This window comes from Eptatretus burgeri, chromosome 6, assembly GCF_056783735.1.
Source record: "Eptatretus burgeri isolate ZD-2024b chromosome 6, Ebu_testis_v1, whole genome shotgun sequence".
Lineage (NCBI taxonomy): Eukaryota > Metazoa > Chordata > Myxini > Myxiniformes > Myxinidae > Eptatretus > Eptatretus burgeri.
In genome coordinates this window covers 64,799,844-64,816,676 of record NC_140966.1, presented here as the reverse complement: position 1 = coordinate 64,816,676, position 16,833 = coordinate 64,799,844, and positions in this window count along the sequence as shown.

Here is a 16,833-nt window from a genome sequence, read left to right as displayed (position 1 = left end):
TTTTTTGGCCCTTTCTCTCAATGGTGAAGAATCACTTTTGAAATCAAGTAATTAGCATATCCAGATCCAGATTCGGATCGTCACCAAAGTTGAATCAATTCGTTCTTGCCACACACCGAACCTGTCCACAAAATTTCATCCGCATCCATCGACAACTTTTTGAGATATCCTGCACACAAACAAACAGACAAACAGACAGACAGAAAGAAAGAGGTGAAAACATAACCTCCTTCACCTTCAGTGGTGGAGGTAACAATATGATGATTTAACTAAAACGGTGGGTTTATCAAGCCTGTCATCCTACTGAGATTGGTAAAATGAGGACCAGCTTACTGGTAACTGGGGTATTGCATCAGTGGCACAGCTGTGCCCCGAGAAAATGATGCAGCCACAGGCTACATAGAAATAAATAAATAAATAAATAATTTGACTTCCTCCTAAAATCCACAACAATATATTTTGTCTTATTTTCATTTAATCTCAGAAATTTGTCATTGCACCACTTTTCAAACTTTTTCACAGTTTCTATGGTCAACTTCACTTTTTTTTTGTTTTGGTGTCATCAGCATACTTCAAGATTATAGTGTTATCACACTCAGATCGGCAGTCGTTAGTACAAATAATATATTGTGGCGAAATTACACAGCCCTGTGCACATTCAATGTTTGTTGACAGCAATTCTGAAAGAATACCAGAGACTGACACCTGCTGGATATTGTTCTGGAGAAAATCACGAATCCAAAAGTACGAGCGTACGATTGACATTGAAAATTTTTGATGATTTCTTTCGTTGAAAAGATAGCATCATTGACATCAAAAGGATAGCATCATCCGGTGATTTATTTTGTTGATGCGCGAACTGCAACTGATCAATACAATCAATGAGCGAGAGGGTCCAAAAGATGTTTTGACCCCTTTCACTCGAACACTTCATGACTACAGATGTGAGAGCTCCCAGCCGGTAATCATTCAACTCAGCAGGCCTCAATTTCTTGGTGACCGGAATAATGGTGGCCAATTTGCAGGAACAAGGACAGCATGCAAGCAAAGAGACTTCTGGAGCAGCAAAGAGAACGGAATTGCCAACTGACGAGCACATACTATCAGGATTTTTCCACGAATCTTATCAGGGTCACTTGCCTTCCCTGGGTTCATTTGATAAAATTGCTTCTCTACTTCCCATACGTTGATAATTACTGGGGATCTCTCTTTTAAAAAGTGAAGCATGTTGCGTAATCATGTGTTCCTTCAATTGATCATTTTACAACTGGCAATGGAATCTGTTTAAGTCATTCTCAACTTCACAAGGATTATCCAGAAACCCAAATGGGTCTTTCTCTCTCTTTCATGTAAAACCTGTTATTTTCTTCATACATTTTCAGGCATCCTTAGAATTGTTTGTCCTCAAAAAAGCCATGCAACTTATCTCAGTATGCCATTTTTGCAATTTGAATTTCCTTTAATACCCTGATTCTCAATTCCTTAAGCTTATGCTGATTTCCAACTTTGAACGCTCTGTTTTTCAAGCAGTAGTACTATCACTTCCTAAGTTACCCATGGTTTATTATTTGAGTTCACCTTTATTGTCTTCATTGGACTATGTAACTGTTCACAGAACACAACAGTCATTGATATCCTCAGTACCCTCACTGATATTATCTATTGCATCAGTGAAAATGTCCAAGTTCATCATATTTCAAAACATGTTTGGAGATATAGTATTACAGTATCATTACCTCCACCACCAAAGGTGAATGGAGGTTATGTTTTCACTCCTGTCTGTTTGTCTGTCCGTGAGCAGGATATCTCAAAGGTTATGGATTATCTCAAAGGTTTCATCTTAATGGACACAAAACTTAGTGGACTAATTACCCTTGTGTGACAAGAACTAATTGATTTGATTTCGGTGAAGATCCGGATGTGAAATTTTAAAAGTGATTCTTCACCATTAAGAGATAGGGCTAAAAACGGTACATAAAAAAAACACGATTTGTCATGCCTGGTGTTGGCTTAATGGTTTGGGTGGTGGGCTGGGGATCCAAGGATCCTGAGTTAAAATCCTGCTGAGTTGTTGAATTAAAACGAGGTGGGGTTGACTCTGCCTGTCATCCTTCTAAGGTTGGCAAAATGAGTACCGACTTGAAAGTATCCTGTGTTGGAGTGGCAACCCATCCAGGATTGTGCCCCAGAGCAAAGGAGACTGCTAAGGCAGCAGGAGACATTGAGAGATGGGGACTGAACACGATAGATAGATAGATAGATATATATATATATATATATATATATATATATATATATATATATATATATATATATATATATATATATATATATATATATATATATATATATTGTTGAGAATTCAGCGGTGGCAGGATTCTCACCTGAGTCTTGGCGCCAAACATTACCGATTCGGCACCACCCTCACCACCACCGCCTCCAGGGTAACAACGCTGGCTGGCTCGGCACAGGCCTCGGGTCACGCGTCTTCAATTGCGATACCAACGTAATCCTGGACCTTATCAGTTGCGGAAATAGACCCCGGTTACAGACTGGTTTTGTCAGATGCAAAGTGTTTTCTGCCAGTCTGTAACCATTTTGGTTTTATATACCAATCAAACGGATCGTTCCTCGACGCGACACAAATTAATCCTTAGTGGCAACTTCATATGAATCAACCTTTTTTATTGGGGAACATCAGGGAACACAACACAAGCAAAACATTCACAACAATGTTTCAATTAATCTATAACCCGTTCTTAACTCGGGAACTGCGGATTATGGGTTTCGGGGAGGGGGGGGGTCCCTACCGTGATATACCTTAAACAACATGCAGACAAGACAGAGTACTTGGTGATGTTTCATGGACGAGAGGAAAGTGTCAAAAGCACGAATGTCGCTCGTAACAAGCCGATGTCCACGGATTCGAGTCGCCAGCTCGAACACGCCGCATGGCGAAATAGAGGCGTTGTACTCTTGCTCCCGGCAGCGCCCGCGCACGCAGCCTCGGCGCATTCAAACCCCGTGAGGTCGACTGCACCAGACCTTCAGATCGACGATGGGTTAAAGCTGATTTCTCTCAAGGTCCAGCATACAAGTCCAGGCCTGGCCTGTTCACCAGACAAGGCCAAATTGGGGTGCCGGGCTCCGGCAGGCTGGGTTCATGGGATTCCAAAACGTCGTCGAGCCGTGAGGTGAGTCGGGACAGTCAGAGGCTCCGTCGTTAGACGCAGGTTGAACCTCCGCTCGAAGCAGACTCCAGACTTACACAGCAGCCAGGTCCTCTCCCTGCCAATCGCACCACTCGCTTTTCTTCTTCTGCTCCCCTCGAAGCCCGTGCACGCTTCAAAACCAACTGCGGTTTTTGTACTTCTCTCGTTTCACTTCCTCCTTTTGGTGCTGTGGCCTCAAAGCCGACTGCAGTTTTTGTACTTCTCTCGTTTCACTTCCTCTTTTCGGTGCTGTGGCCTCAAAGCCGACTGCAGTTTTTGTACTTCTCTCAAAACTGAACTACTCCAAGAAGTCTCCGTTCGCTCCCCACCGGCTCCTCCCCTTTATGAAGCCGACAAACTCCTCCCCTTAGTTCCACTTCCTCTTAACCGACTGGGCGGGGCCTCGTCCAGAGAGGGGAAGAAAGAAGAAGAAGCCCTCAGCACACCACCACTGTACGAACAATAACATGCATCCTACACCTCCCGACACACATACAACGTCCATTTTACCGAACAGCCTAGCTAAACATGCATATTAATGGGGGATCTGGGCTAATCCTATATTTAGTAGCCCACTAAGGGCCATTTCCACAAAAATATATATGTATATGTGTATACATATACAAATATACATATATATAAATATAAATATATACATGTATATCTTCTTCTTCTTTCGGTTGCTCCTGTTAGGGGTTGCCAGAGCGGATCATCCGTTATGATCCGCATAATGATTTGGCATAGGTTTAACGCCTGATGCTCTTCCTGATGCAACCCTGGTCGCCTCTTATGACACAGGGATAAAATATATATACATATATATATATATATATATATATATATATATATATATACATATGGGGGTTGTCTCAGCCTGTCATCCTTCCGAGGTCAGCGAAATGAGTACCAGTATACTGGGCTGGTGTATACCCCGGTTAAAATAGGTGTACCATATCCCTGTGTCGTAAGAGGCGACCAGGGTTGCATCAGGAAGGGCATCCGGCGTAAAACATGTGCCAAATCACAATGCGGATCATACGGATGATCCGCTGTGGCGACCCCTAATGGGAGCAGCCGAAGGAAGAAGAAGATATATCTATATACAAATATATAAATATTGACAAATGTATATATATATATATATATATATATATATATATATATATATATATATATATATATATATATATATATATATATATATATATATATATATATATATATATATATAGTGACGTCCACGGGACTTGAACAGTCCCGCCAACGTAGAATGAGCCGAAACGATGGAGGCGATTTATTTGTTAATAACCCAAACATGGCGGTTCTAATCGCTCGACCGCAAACGGGACGAGGAAGGTGGCACGAGTCGCTTTTCACTGAGTTGATGATGTTTATTTGTTTTTATTATCACCAGAAATAACAAGACTCGGCAAGAAGAGGGATCCGGGGCGATTCGACGGGATGGTGTGGGATCGGGCGTGGGGAAAAACACAGACAATTCCAATGAATATACAGTTCTCAATCCCTCTAAGGCGCCAAGCACGCACACACACACACACATACACACACACACACACACACACACACACACACACACATACACACACACACACACACACACACACACACACACACACACACACACACACACACACACACACACACACACACACAAAACGTAGCTATTTCTGGTGGTCAGGCTGGACCATGGTGTGGACGCAACTGTCCCTGGATCGGCGTCGGACGAGCCGGCCTTGCTCTCGTCAGGGGGGGGGGGGGCAGGAGAAACCGTGGTGCTGTCGACCTCCTGGTCTTGGCCCAAGTCCGCTCACAGCCGCCAGGGAACCAGTTCTGGCGCCAAGCCGCGAGCAGGAAAGGGAGGCAGGTCCGCCCGCCCCCGCACTCCGAGTCAGCAGAACCCCAGAGCCAACCAAAGCGAGGCACGAGGCTCGGCAAGGCTCCAAGACACGATCAAGAGCACGATTGACTCAGCACAGCAACCAGGACGCTCTCTGCCGCCACAGCTTCCACACCAAAAAAACCACGATCTTTTTGTTGTCATCTTCTTCCTCTTCCTTTTCGACCCCGAACAGTACCTTTTTATCCTTCGTCCTCGTCACTCCCTATCGAGCCGTTTATTGGCCCACCGCCATCGCCAATCGTGATCACGGGGCGGAGCCATCCGCTGCACTGTCCTGTGACGTCACGGCCAGTCTTCAGAGAATACCAAAAGGGGTTTACGCAGACACACTTACCCTATCCCGTGTCCCTATCTAATTACGTGACAATTATCATCTCCCCCCTTGAAGAAATGAACATTTACTAGACAACTTATCACCACCGAATTACTACTTATTACATCGAGATCCTGATAAACTCGAACAGCATGGCATACCTAATTAAACATCCTAATTACCCTTTGAATGCATACCCCCCCCTCAAACATAACACTGCCCCCTCCTCTGGTACCGCAGCTCCTGCAAGGTATATCACAGGCGCTACCGTACCAGCCCTAACACTTACTGACTCACACCTAATTAACCTAACGAAATAAAGTAGGAGGGGCAATGGGCAGCGAGTCGCAGCTAACTTACCTATCCTGCTTAATGTACTACCCCCTTATGGCCTTATCCTCGCCTAAACAATCATTCGGTTTTTTTATTTTTTTTTATTATTATTTTTTTTTAATCACATGAGAGCACTGAGCGAAGTTGCACTCCATCCTCCGGATCATCGCTCTTGCCCAGCACTCTTCCAGTGATCTGGGGAGGGGAAACAAAAGGTTCCACAAAAACACAACACTTGTACTTTACATTCCTACTCTAAGCCTTAACGACACTATTCACAGGATATTTACACTTGACCGCCTCCCCCAGTGGATGCTAATAGACCCAGCGTTACCTGGGGAGCCAATTTTCAAATTTGCTTGCCCCAAAATTATGCGGACATCATGCCCTTGCTGCACCTGTCAAGTTGTGCGGGATCGGGTGGGACTCACACATCTTCACAATACTCACACCATGGTCATCATCACATTTCTAGGTCATGGTCCTCATTTTAATCATGCAGGCTGAATCCCATCATGGCTGTGGGGTGGGTTACCAAAAGATGATGGGGGCATCTCAGGTGCAACTATGCCCACAGGTAAGCTTCAGTCCAACCCGGACGTTTCTCCGCCCCGCTCCCTTTGATTCCCTCCCCCCTGGTAGCCATCAGCTCTAATCCCGTACAACACTCTGGAAGGGGTCTCACTGGCTCCTCTGGCCTTCCTGGGTCGCCAAGGTCCTACCCGCCTTGGTCGCCCAACCAGACCCTCTCCCAGTTGCCTCCAGACACTGTCACCATTAGCCACCAGGTGGTGAATCTCCTTGAAGGGGGTCGCAATTCACGCTCACCGTGAGCTTCAGCAATCCCTGTGGACAAGCACATCATCCCCACCCACAAAACCCACATGACTCCCCCACCCCATCGGCCTTACATGTGACACCTGCATTTCTAACACTTCACCGACCATGACCTTCCCTGTTACCACACCATGCCCAATAAAAAAAAAAGTGTGCACCATACATTTCACTTCTTCACTTAAAACAACTCACACAGCACTTCTCACCCAATCCACGCACCAGCCATTGGACAGCCACTCGTGCCCGCTTTGTTTCCAATTACCCACTGTCCCGATTGTCACTCTAAAACCCAGCAGAACTTACAAACTCCCACCTTCAGCAAATGGGGCAGGAGGCTGCCCGGGCCCAAGCTCCCGCACAGAAGCAGCCAATCTTCCCCTCACACGCTCTATCCAATCCGGAATATCCCGACCCATGTAAGAGCTCAATCGGTCACAATGGACGATCTGTGGGAGTGCGTGGCGGCCCATCTGGATTTTAAAAACTACATCGGTTACCTGTCGGAGTATCACACCGGGGCCCTTCCGGGGGGGGGGTGAGTTTCGGGCACACACCCTTCCTCCTCTGTGGCCGGAAGAGCCAAATGAGGTCTCCAGGGAGGAATCGGGGGGCGTGTGTCCGAGAGTCATACGTCAATTTAGCACGCGAGGAAGCCAAACCGATTCGCTCCCTTGCAAAGTCATGAGCTTTCTCTATGCTCTTACGCATTTTGGAAGCATAACCCTCCGCCGAGGTCCATGTTGGGGTTTCAGGTGTCACGCCCAGCCACAAATCAACAGGGATCCGCATCTCCCGACCAAACATCAGCAAGGCAGGGGTGCAGCGCGTGGCCTCATGCTGCGCAGTCCTGTATGCCATCAGGACAAAGGGGAGATGTTTGTCCCAGTCCTGCTGATTCTGGGAGGTAAAGAGAGCTAACTGGGTAAGCAGAGTTTTATTAAACCTCTCCACCATTCCATCCGACTGTGGCCTTAGAGGAGTGGTCCGAGTCTTGTGAATTTGGAGGAGCTCGCACACTGAACGTAGGAGTTCGGACTCGAAGTTCCGGCCCTGGTCTGTGTGCAGCTCCCTCGGAGTTCCAAAACGGGTGAAGAACCCCTCCACTAGTGCTTGGGCAACCAGCCGTGCTTCCTGATTGGGCAATGCATAGGCCTCCGGCCATCTGGTAAAGTAGTCCATTGCCAGCAGAATATACTTGTTGCCTCGGTGGGTGGTGGGTAGGGGCCCGACCACATCAACCGCTACCCTCTCAAGTGGTGCTCCTACATTATAAATTTGGAGGGGGGGCTTACGTGCGCATGGTGGTGTTTTCTTCCCCCGGCAGAGGTCGCACCAACGTACCCATTTTTGGATGTCGCTGCCCGAGTTCACCCAATAGAATCTCTGCCTCAATTTCGCGAGTGTTTTGGTTACACCTAAGTGTCCCATCGTTCGTGTTCCATGTACAAGCCCCATCACTTGTTCTCTCAATTTCGAAGGTACCACCAACAACCAGGAAGCATTTCCACTCATTGGTAATTCCCACTCCCGGTACAAAATGCCATCCTTCAGCTGGAGCATCTGCCATTGTGCCCAATACGCCTTCACCTGCGCCCCAAGCGAAGCAATTTCTTCCCACGCAGGCCGTTTTCCACCCTCTAGCCAATTACAGAGGTGGCCCAAAACAGGGTCCTCCTTCTGTTCCTTTTTCCAATCGACACTACCAAATTCAGGAGGTGGTTGTAGCAGAGTCCGACGGGTTACTCGGGCAGCACATAGGCATGCATCAATTTGTTCCTGCCCAATCAAATCCCTATTCTCTTGCCGTTCACAAAATTTGCATTGGTGCTGCCAACAAGGTCGCCGAGAGAGAGCATCTGCGTTGGCATGTGTTTTGCCGGGCCGATGTTGCACAACAAAATTGTACTGCTGCAGTTTCTCAAGCCACCTTGCAATTTGGCCCTCCGGCTCCTTGAACCGAAGAAGCCATTGCAAGGAGGCATGATCAACCCAGATCACAAATTCCCTCCTGTACAGGTAAGGATGAAAGTGTCCAACTGCAGACAGCAAGGCCAATAATTCTTTGCGAGTGACGCAATAATTTAGCTCGGGCTTTGACAGAGCCCTACTATAATAGGCAATCACTCGTTCGACACCTTGTTGGACTTGAGACAGGACCGCCCCCAATCCTCCCTGACTAGCATCCGTGTCAAGGATGAACTGGCCAGTCTCGGCCGGATACGCCAAAACTGGGGCTTCCATCAGACGTTGTTTTAGGTGATTGAATGCTTTGGTGCAGTTTTCTGACCACACAAATTTAGCTCCCTTCTCTGTCAATTGGTGCAATGGTCTTGCAATACTTGCAAAATTTTCCACAAATTTCTTATAGTAAGAACAGAGGCCCAAAAATCCTCTGACCTCTCTTACATTTCTGGGGGTGGGCCACTCTATTACTGCCACTGCCTTCATTGGGTCTGTGGCCACACCGCTTTCATTCACCACGTGACCCAGATAAACGACCTCTTTCCTAAAAATTTCGCATTTCCCAGGGTTCAGTTTTAACCCGGCCCCCCTCAATCGCCTGAAAACCTCCACCAAATTTTTGGCAGCCTGCTCAAATGTGGGAGCGTGGACAAGAACATCGTCTAAATAGATCAGGCATGTTTGCCATGGCAGCCCAATCAAAACGCGTTCCATCAGACGTTCAAATGTGGCGGGGGCATTGCACAATCCGAAAGGCATGACGACAAACTGCCAGAGGCCCTTCCCTGTGGTAAATGCTGTTTTCTCTCTCCCTTGTTGGTCCATTTCCACCTGCCAGTAGCCACTCTTCAAATCCAATGTAGTGAACCATTTTGAGCCAGAAATGGCATCGAGTGTATCATCAATACGTGGCAGGGGATACGAGTCTTTGAGGGTCACTTGATTGAGTTGGCGATAATCCACACAGAACCGAATGGTCCCGTCCTTCTTTCTCACCAACACAATGGGTGACACCCAACGACTTACCAAGGGCTCAATAATTCCAGCCTCCTTCATCTTTTCCACCTGTTTTTCAGCCTCATCCCTCTTTGCAAGAGGTAGACGTCGTGCAGGCTGTCGAACAGGTCGAGCCTCGCCAGTGTCAATTTGGTGCTTGACTAGACTCGTGCGTCCAAAATCCTCGGGAGAGAGAGAGAATACATCCAAATTAGCACCAACCAAATTGTGCAATGACCTTACTTGGTCCACTGTTAACCCCTGTTCTGCTCGGTTTACCATGTCCCTTACTCCCTCTGGCCAATTTGTTTTTCCAAAATTTTGCCCCGACTCCGGCTGACCTGGCAAGTCTGTGGTTCTGTCCCCTCCGGTGATCTCCACTACACTGCGACACTTTGCTATAACAACTCCGCCCCTCACTGTGTGAGGGCTGTCAGACAGGTTGAGCAACTGAACCACTACCATGGGCTGATGTGTATCCACGAGTGTACGACCCACCATCCCCCAGTCCCTCCAACCGTAGCTTTTCAGTCCCTAGCCACATGTGACCCCGCCCCAGGTCTAGTTGGCAGTCATGTTCCACAAGGAAACTCAACCCCAGAAGGCATCAGTCACACACTTATGCCACCCACACCACCGCATCGACCTCTAGGCTGCCCAACTCCATCCTCACAACCCCACGACCCATTATCGGCGTCGTTGCTCCCGTAGCTAGTTGGAGACTGTGTCCTGCTAGTCTAGCAATTTTGTCCCAACCTCCCACACTTTGGTCCAACACTAGCGGGCTAATAACGGTATCACTTGCACCCGTGTCCACCACTGCTTCACAAAACTCTCCCTCTATCTTTACCCTTACCCGCAAATTCCCCACACCAATTTTCCCACAATTCACTATTTTCACCAAGGGAGGGCACTTCGCCACAATCTCACCAGCCAAGCATGGCCCTGTATGCTCAGCCCGATCTAGTTTCCCCGACCCCCGACAGTGATCTCCGGACTCGACCTAGGTAAGGGCATCTCGGATAGACCTGGCGGTTCAGCAGGACGATTCACCCTCTCCGAGTCTAAAAGTCTATTGGAGGGTCCCTCCATCGCCGGGTACCGGCAATATCGTTGCATGTGTCCTCTTCGCCCGCACCGGAAACAACTCCCCTTAAAAGGCCCCAGTGAGTATCGGTGAAATGCCTCTTCCGGTTCCGGACCCCCTCGGCCATAATCAAATTGCTCTATTGGCTGGGCTGGACCCCGCCGCTTTGGCGCACTAACTACCGGATTACCCTTTATCAAACTCGACAGTTTCTGGCAAATTTCCTGAAACATTTGGGTAATGCCAATTTCTCCCAGCCCCTCTCCTTGATCCTGGATCTCCGCCTGTCGGACCGTCACCGATGGCCTCTCGGGCACCCGACCCGGCCGCCTCCACGAGGCCAGCCTGGCTGCGCACTCAGCCGCTCGGTGAACGGTGGGTGGATCCTGTATCTCCACTAGCGCTCAGACCTCAGGGTCCGGAAGAGCAGCTAAAAATTTCTCTAGTGCCAGTCTGTCCCATGCCTCCACCGTAAGGTCCCGATACACGATCCTGACTGATTGGTAAATGTCCTGTGCCAGCTCCTACACTGTCTCACCCGGCTTTAATCTGCGGTGCTGGAGCTGAGCCCGCACCAGATCACAGTTTGCCGCGAACCCAAACCGACGGCTCAACGCCTCGCAAATGTGGGAGCTGGTCAACATCCCCTCCGCGATCACGTTTAACACGTCTGCGGCTGGTCCCCGCAACGTTGCCACCAAATTCCCTGTACGTTCCTGCTCATTCCACCCGTTTAGTCGGGAAATGCACTCAAATTGAGTCAGAAAAGCTTCAACGCTCCCTGACCCGTCGAAATTTACCAGGGGGATCACTTTTACGGTGGCCCGCTTCTCAGTTTCTCCCTTGTCCGAATCCAGCCCAGGGATCAAACACCCTTGTGGCTGCGTATCCAATTTCGGAGCCCACTGTGGCCAAAGATGTTTTGTGGTGAGGGTCTCATGGGTCAATTTTGCCTCCTGTTCCAAACGTTGAATGGACCGATTCACCTCTTCCCGCAGGATCTTCTGGGCCCGCACAACCTCCTCCAAGGCTCCGTCGCGAGTTTGTAGCTGCTCCTCAACCAACCCGGACACTCTACTTACAAAAGACGGCTCTACCAGGCCTTTATCCAAGACTTCATCTTGGCTCATAATTTTATCTTGTTCGTCCAAACGAGCCTCCAATCCTTTTACCTCCTCCGCCAAATTCATCCCTTGCTTCCTCAGCTCTCCCCACTCTTCAACTTGCAGCTGCATACGAGCATCCACACAGGCACGATGACGTTCCAGGCTTTCATCCACTTTATCAACCCGAATGTTCGTTGCATCAATTTTATCTACCAATTTTTTCCGTATATTTTCCCCTCCAATGTAATTTCTACCTTTGTTTCCTCCAATCTATCCTCGAATTTACTTTGTATTTCTCCCAATTTAACATCCACACACTCCTGCATCTCAGTTTTCATTTTCTCCATCTTTTCCCCCAATTCATCCCTCATTAAATCAATCCGTGCACCCAACTGTTCCCCCATTACCCCCAATCGATCCGCCATCTCTGCCCTCTGTGCCGTCATGTCTGCTCTCTGTGTCACGAATTGATTTTCCATTTGTGCCGTCATTTCTGTCCTCTGTGTCACGAATTGATTTTCCATTTGTGCCGTCATTTCTGCCATTTGTGCACCCTGTGCAGTCATGTCTGCCCTCTGTGTCACGAATTGATTTTCCATTTGTGTCGTCATTTCAGCCATTTGTGCCCCCTGTGCCTCATTTTTGCCCCCTGTGCTGTAATTGCACTCATTAAACGTTCCAACATTGTCCAGATCGTCATCGTGCCGGTTTCCGGCGCTGCCGGCTCCGTTACGGGCGATGAAGCACGGTCCACGCTCGGAATGGGGGAGGTTCCAACCCTACCCCCGTCTCTCCCCTCTTCCCCCGACTCGCTGCCAGACACGTGGCCTTCCTCCTCAAACATCTGCACATCCACCATGGTGCAGAAGTCCCGTTTGCCGCCAATTAATTTAAATTTGAAAAATCCCGCCAAAATTTTCCCGCGCTCGCGCGCTTTTCTGTAGTAATTTTATATTCCAATTCATGGCGAGATTTTAATCCTGGTATATAATTTAGAGGGGTTCGAACATCCAACACCCTGACACCAATGTGACGTCCACGGGACTTGAACAGTCCCGCCAACGTAGAATGAGCCGAAACGATGGAGGCGATTTATTTGTTTATAACCCAAACATGGCGGTTCTAATCGCTCTACCGCAAACGGGACGAGGAAGGTGGCACGAGTCGCTTTTCACTGAGTTGATGATGTTTATTTGTTTTTATTATCACCAGAAATAACAAGACTCGGCAAGAAGAGGGATCCGGGGCGATTCGACGGGATGGTGTGGGATCGGGCGTGGGGAAAAAACACAGACAATTCCAATGAATATACAGTTCTCAATCCCTCTAAGGCGCCAAGCAGACACACACACACACACACACACACACACACACACACACACACACACACACACACACACACACACACACACACACACACACACACACACACACACACACACAGTAGCTATTTCTGGTGGTCAGGCTGGACCGTGGTGTGGACGCGACTGTCCCTGGATCGGCGTCGGACGAGCCGGCCTTGCTCTCGTCAGGGGGGGGCAGGAGAAACCGTGGTGCTGTCGACCTCCTGGTCTTGGCCCAAGTCCGCTCACAGCCGCCAGGGAACCAGTTGTGGCGCCAAGCCGCGAGCAGGAGAGGGAGGCAGGTCCGCCCGCCCCCGCACTCTGAGTCAGCAGAACCCCAGAGCCAACCAAAGCGAGGCACGAGGCTTGGCAAGGCTCCAAGACACGATCAAGAGCACGATCGACTCAGCACAGCAACCAGGACGCTCTCTGCCGCCACAGCTTCCACACCAAAAAAACCACGATCTTTTTGTTGTAATCTTCTTCCTCTTCCTTTTCGACCCCGAACAGAACCTTTTTATCCTTCGTCCTCGTCACTCCCTATCGAGCCGTTTATTGGCCCACCACCATCGCCTTCCGCCAATCGTGATCACGGGGCGGAGCCATCTGCTGCACTGTCCTGTGACGTCACGGCCAGTCTTCAGAGAATACCAAAAGGGGTTTACGCAGACACACTTACCCTATCCCGTTTCCCTATCTAATTACGTGACAATTATCATCTCCCCCCTTGAAGAAATGAACATTTACTAGACAACTTATCACCACTGAATTACTACTTATAACATCGAGATCCTGGTAAACTCGAACAGCATGGCATACCTAATTAAACATCCTAATTACCCTTTGAATGCATACCCCCCCCTCAAACGTAACAATATATATATATATATATATATATATATATATATATATATATATATATATATATATATATATATACATATACACATATATAGATATATATATATATATATATATATATATATATATATATATATATATATATATGTATATATATATATATATGTGTGCATATATACATTTATGTTTGTTTGGAGATTGCATGGCTGTGTGCTTGATTTTATACACCTGTCAGCAATGGATGTGGCTGAAATAGCCAAATCTACTCATGAGAAGGGGTGTCCACATAATTTTGGCCATGTAGTGTATGTGCTCAACTGAGTAATATTCCCAGTTTTTGACAATATTTCGGTAAAAACTGCACAAAATTACCATCCGAATGACAGACTTATACGAATCACGAATGGAACAGAAACACTTGTATAATTTATCATTCCCAGGTGAAGGTTCATTTCTATAACTGGTATCATTTGGCAAAACGTCCCCCAGGTTACAATGACTCACATCATGCAGAATAATCATGGGCGAATCAGGTGAACATGCATCCATCCCTTGGACCGTTTCATACGCGATCTGTGCTGCTTGCTCGGCATGAACATCGGGTGGAATGGTCAACAGAATAACATGCAGTTGATTGAATTCTCGGAGTTGATAGAAGGGTCCATAAAAGCCACGTAGAGCATTTCAATGTTGACATCACAGACGTAATTGTTAATTTTGAAAATTTTTGCACCGCGTTTATTCACATACATGCATACGCCTCTTCCACGACCTTTATTTGTTGCAGTAGAAGATCGACCGTGGCGTAACATATGAAAACCTTCAATAATCGATGGCCATGTTTCGGTGAAAAATAACACCCTCATATCTCAAAATCATGTCATATCTGGCACAAATCGGAATGGCATCAATCTTGAGGAGACTTTTTGAAAAGGATGAAGTTTTTTTGTTTTTTCCAAAACATGAGACTTTTTTGAATTTCAATCCAAGACAGGATGAAGGTATGTATATATTTTCTACTTCTTTGTTTGAGTAGTTGTAAGCTTAATATGATTAAAAAGCATTCCATTCAATGACAAAGGCACACACTAAAATGTTCCCAAGAACCATAGATTGTCGTTTCGCCAAGAATATAGTTGAGGAGAGTCTTTAAAAAGGCCCAGGCTCAGTTGAAAGTCGAAACGCGCCAAAGCAAAATGACACGTGTTCCAAACAACAGGGCTGTTTGAACTGATGTTGTTGCACCTGCCGTGCTTTTCCTTAGTATCCTGGCACAGCCTTGCACCCCCACCCGGGCACCATCCTTTCTCTTGTTTCATGATGTTCTTCACAGATTCTCCATTTTGCGCGGGATTCCTTTGAAAGAGCCTTTGAAAGTGAAGCACTTTTCTGCACTCGTCTCGCTCTTGTACCCCCCTCCCTTTTCCTTCTTTGATTGTTTTACAACTTGTAACGAAATTGTACAAACAATTAGCTACACTTGAAGCAGTCAAGGAAAGACAAAATGGTCATTGTGTCAATTTTTCTGAATGTGATGAAGTTTCCTTGAAGTCAATAATTCACCTCCTTATCGGTTGTTGAAGCAGTCTCTTCAGCTTTGGAAGACAACAGGCAGCTTGGAATTGTGAGGGGCATGACGACATTCGGCTTTGGCCAAAGATCCCCAAATCATCGACCAGATGCCGTTATCATTACACCGTCATGGTTTTAGGCACACAAAAGCAGGCAGGGGTGTGCCTCAAACTGGATGGCATCGGATAACCAATGAAATACCAAAGGTCTGGATAAAAAAAAAACACAAACATAAACCACCAGGCTCAAGTTACATCAGATAAAGAGGATATCAGATTTTGCAAACATACAAACTAACCATAAACTATCTACCAGCATGTATTGTTGTATCAGTGGGACTGTCAGGATGGCCTCGAGGTATGCACACTTGCCTCTCAGTTGTCTAACTTGGGTTCAAATCTCGGCCCAGCTATAAACTGCCATCCTGGTATTTCACAGATGGAGTGATTGATTGTCAATATGTTTGTCATCCCTTGGATGGACGTTAAACTGGGTGTCTCGTCGACGGCTGTCATCGGTTGGTGAACGTTAAAGATCCCATGGTGTCCTTTGCGTAGAGTAGGTGAGCTATTGCGAGCACCCTGAACAAATTCCAACTCTAACCAACAGAGGGGATGGCATCAACGGCGGCATTGCTACACCCTCAGCCAATGAAGCTGTTAGGGTTAGACTTATTCCTTTTGAACCGGAGCTGTTGGGGTTAGGGTTAGCAGTTAGGGTTAGCTGTTAGGGATAGGGTTCTCCCCATACAAACCGACAGGATCTATAACCTGTTCTTTTGTTAGGGTTATCTGCAACATATGAATTATATATATATATATATATATATATATATATATATATATATATATATATATATATATATATATATATATACATACATATATATATACATTGTTGCGGTTCTCGGAACCGCATGCATACAACAGAGAGGTGTCCAGAGACAGTTATTCCATTATTATACGTGTAGATAGTCCCTTTCCTTTTGTTTAGCGGGACAACAACAGAGACAAGCACAGGGGTCTCCAAGGCTGCAGCCTTGAGCTGCACATGAAAGAAGAAGAAGAAGAAGATCCTGTCGGTTGAAGGCTGACATTGTGTGAGGTAATTGTGTAAGGAATAGAGATTGGTTACCCTAATTTATGTCAGCATGGAGTGACAATGATGTCGGTCGGACATGATTTATTACATATATTTTCTATTGCAATACGTTACCGTGACGTCTTATATTTACTCGTTCATCGTCAATTGATTCTGTCGTGGAGCGGATATGTGACAGAAATGAGCTGA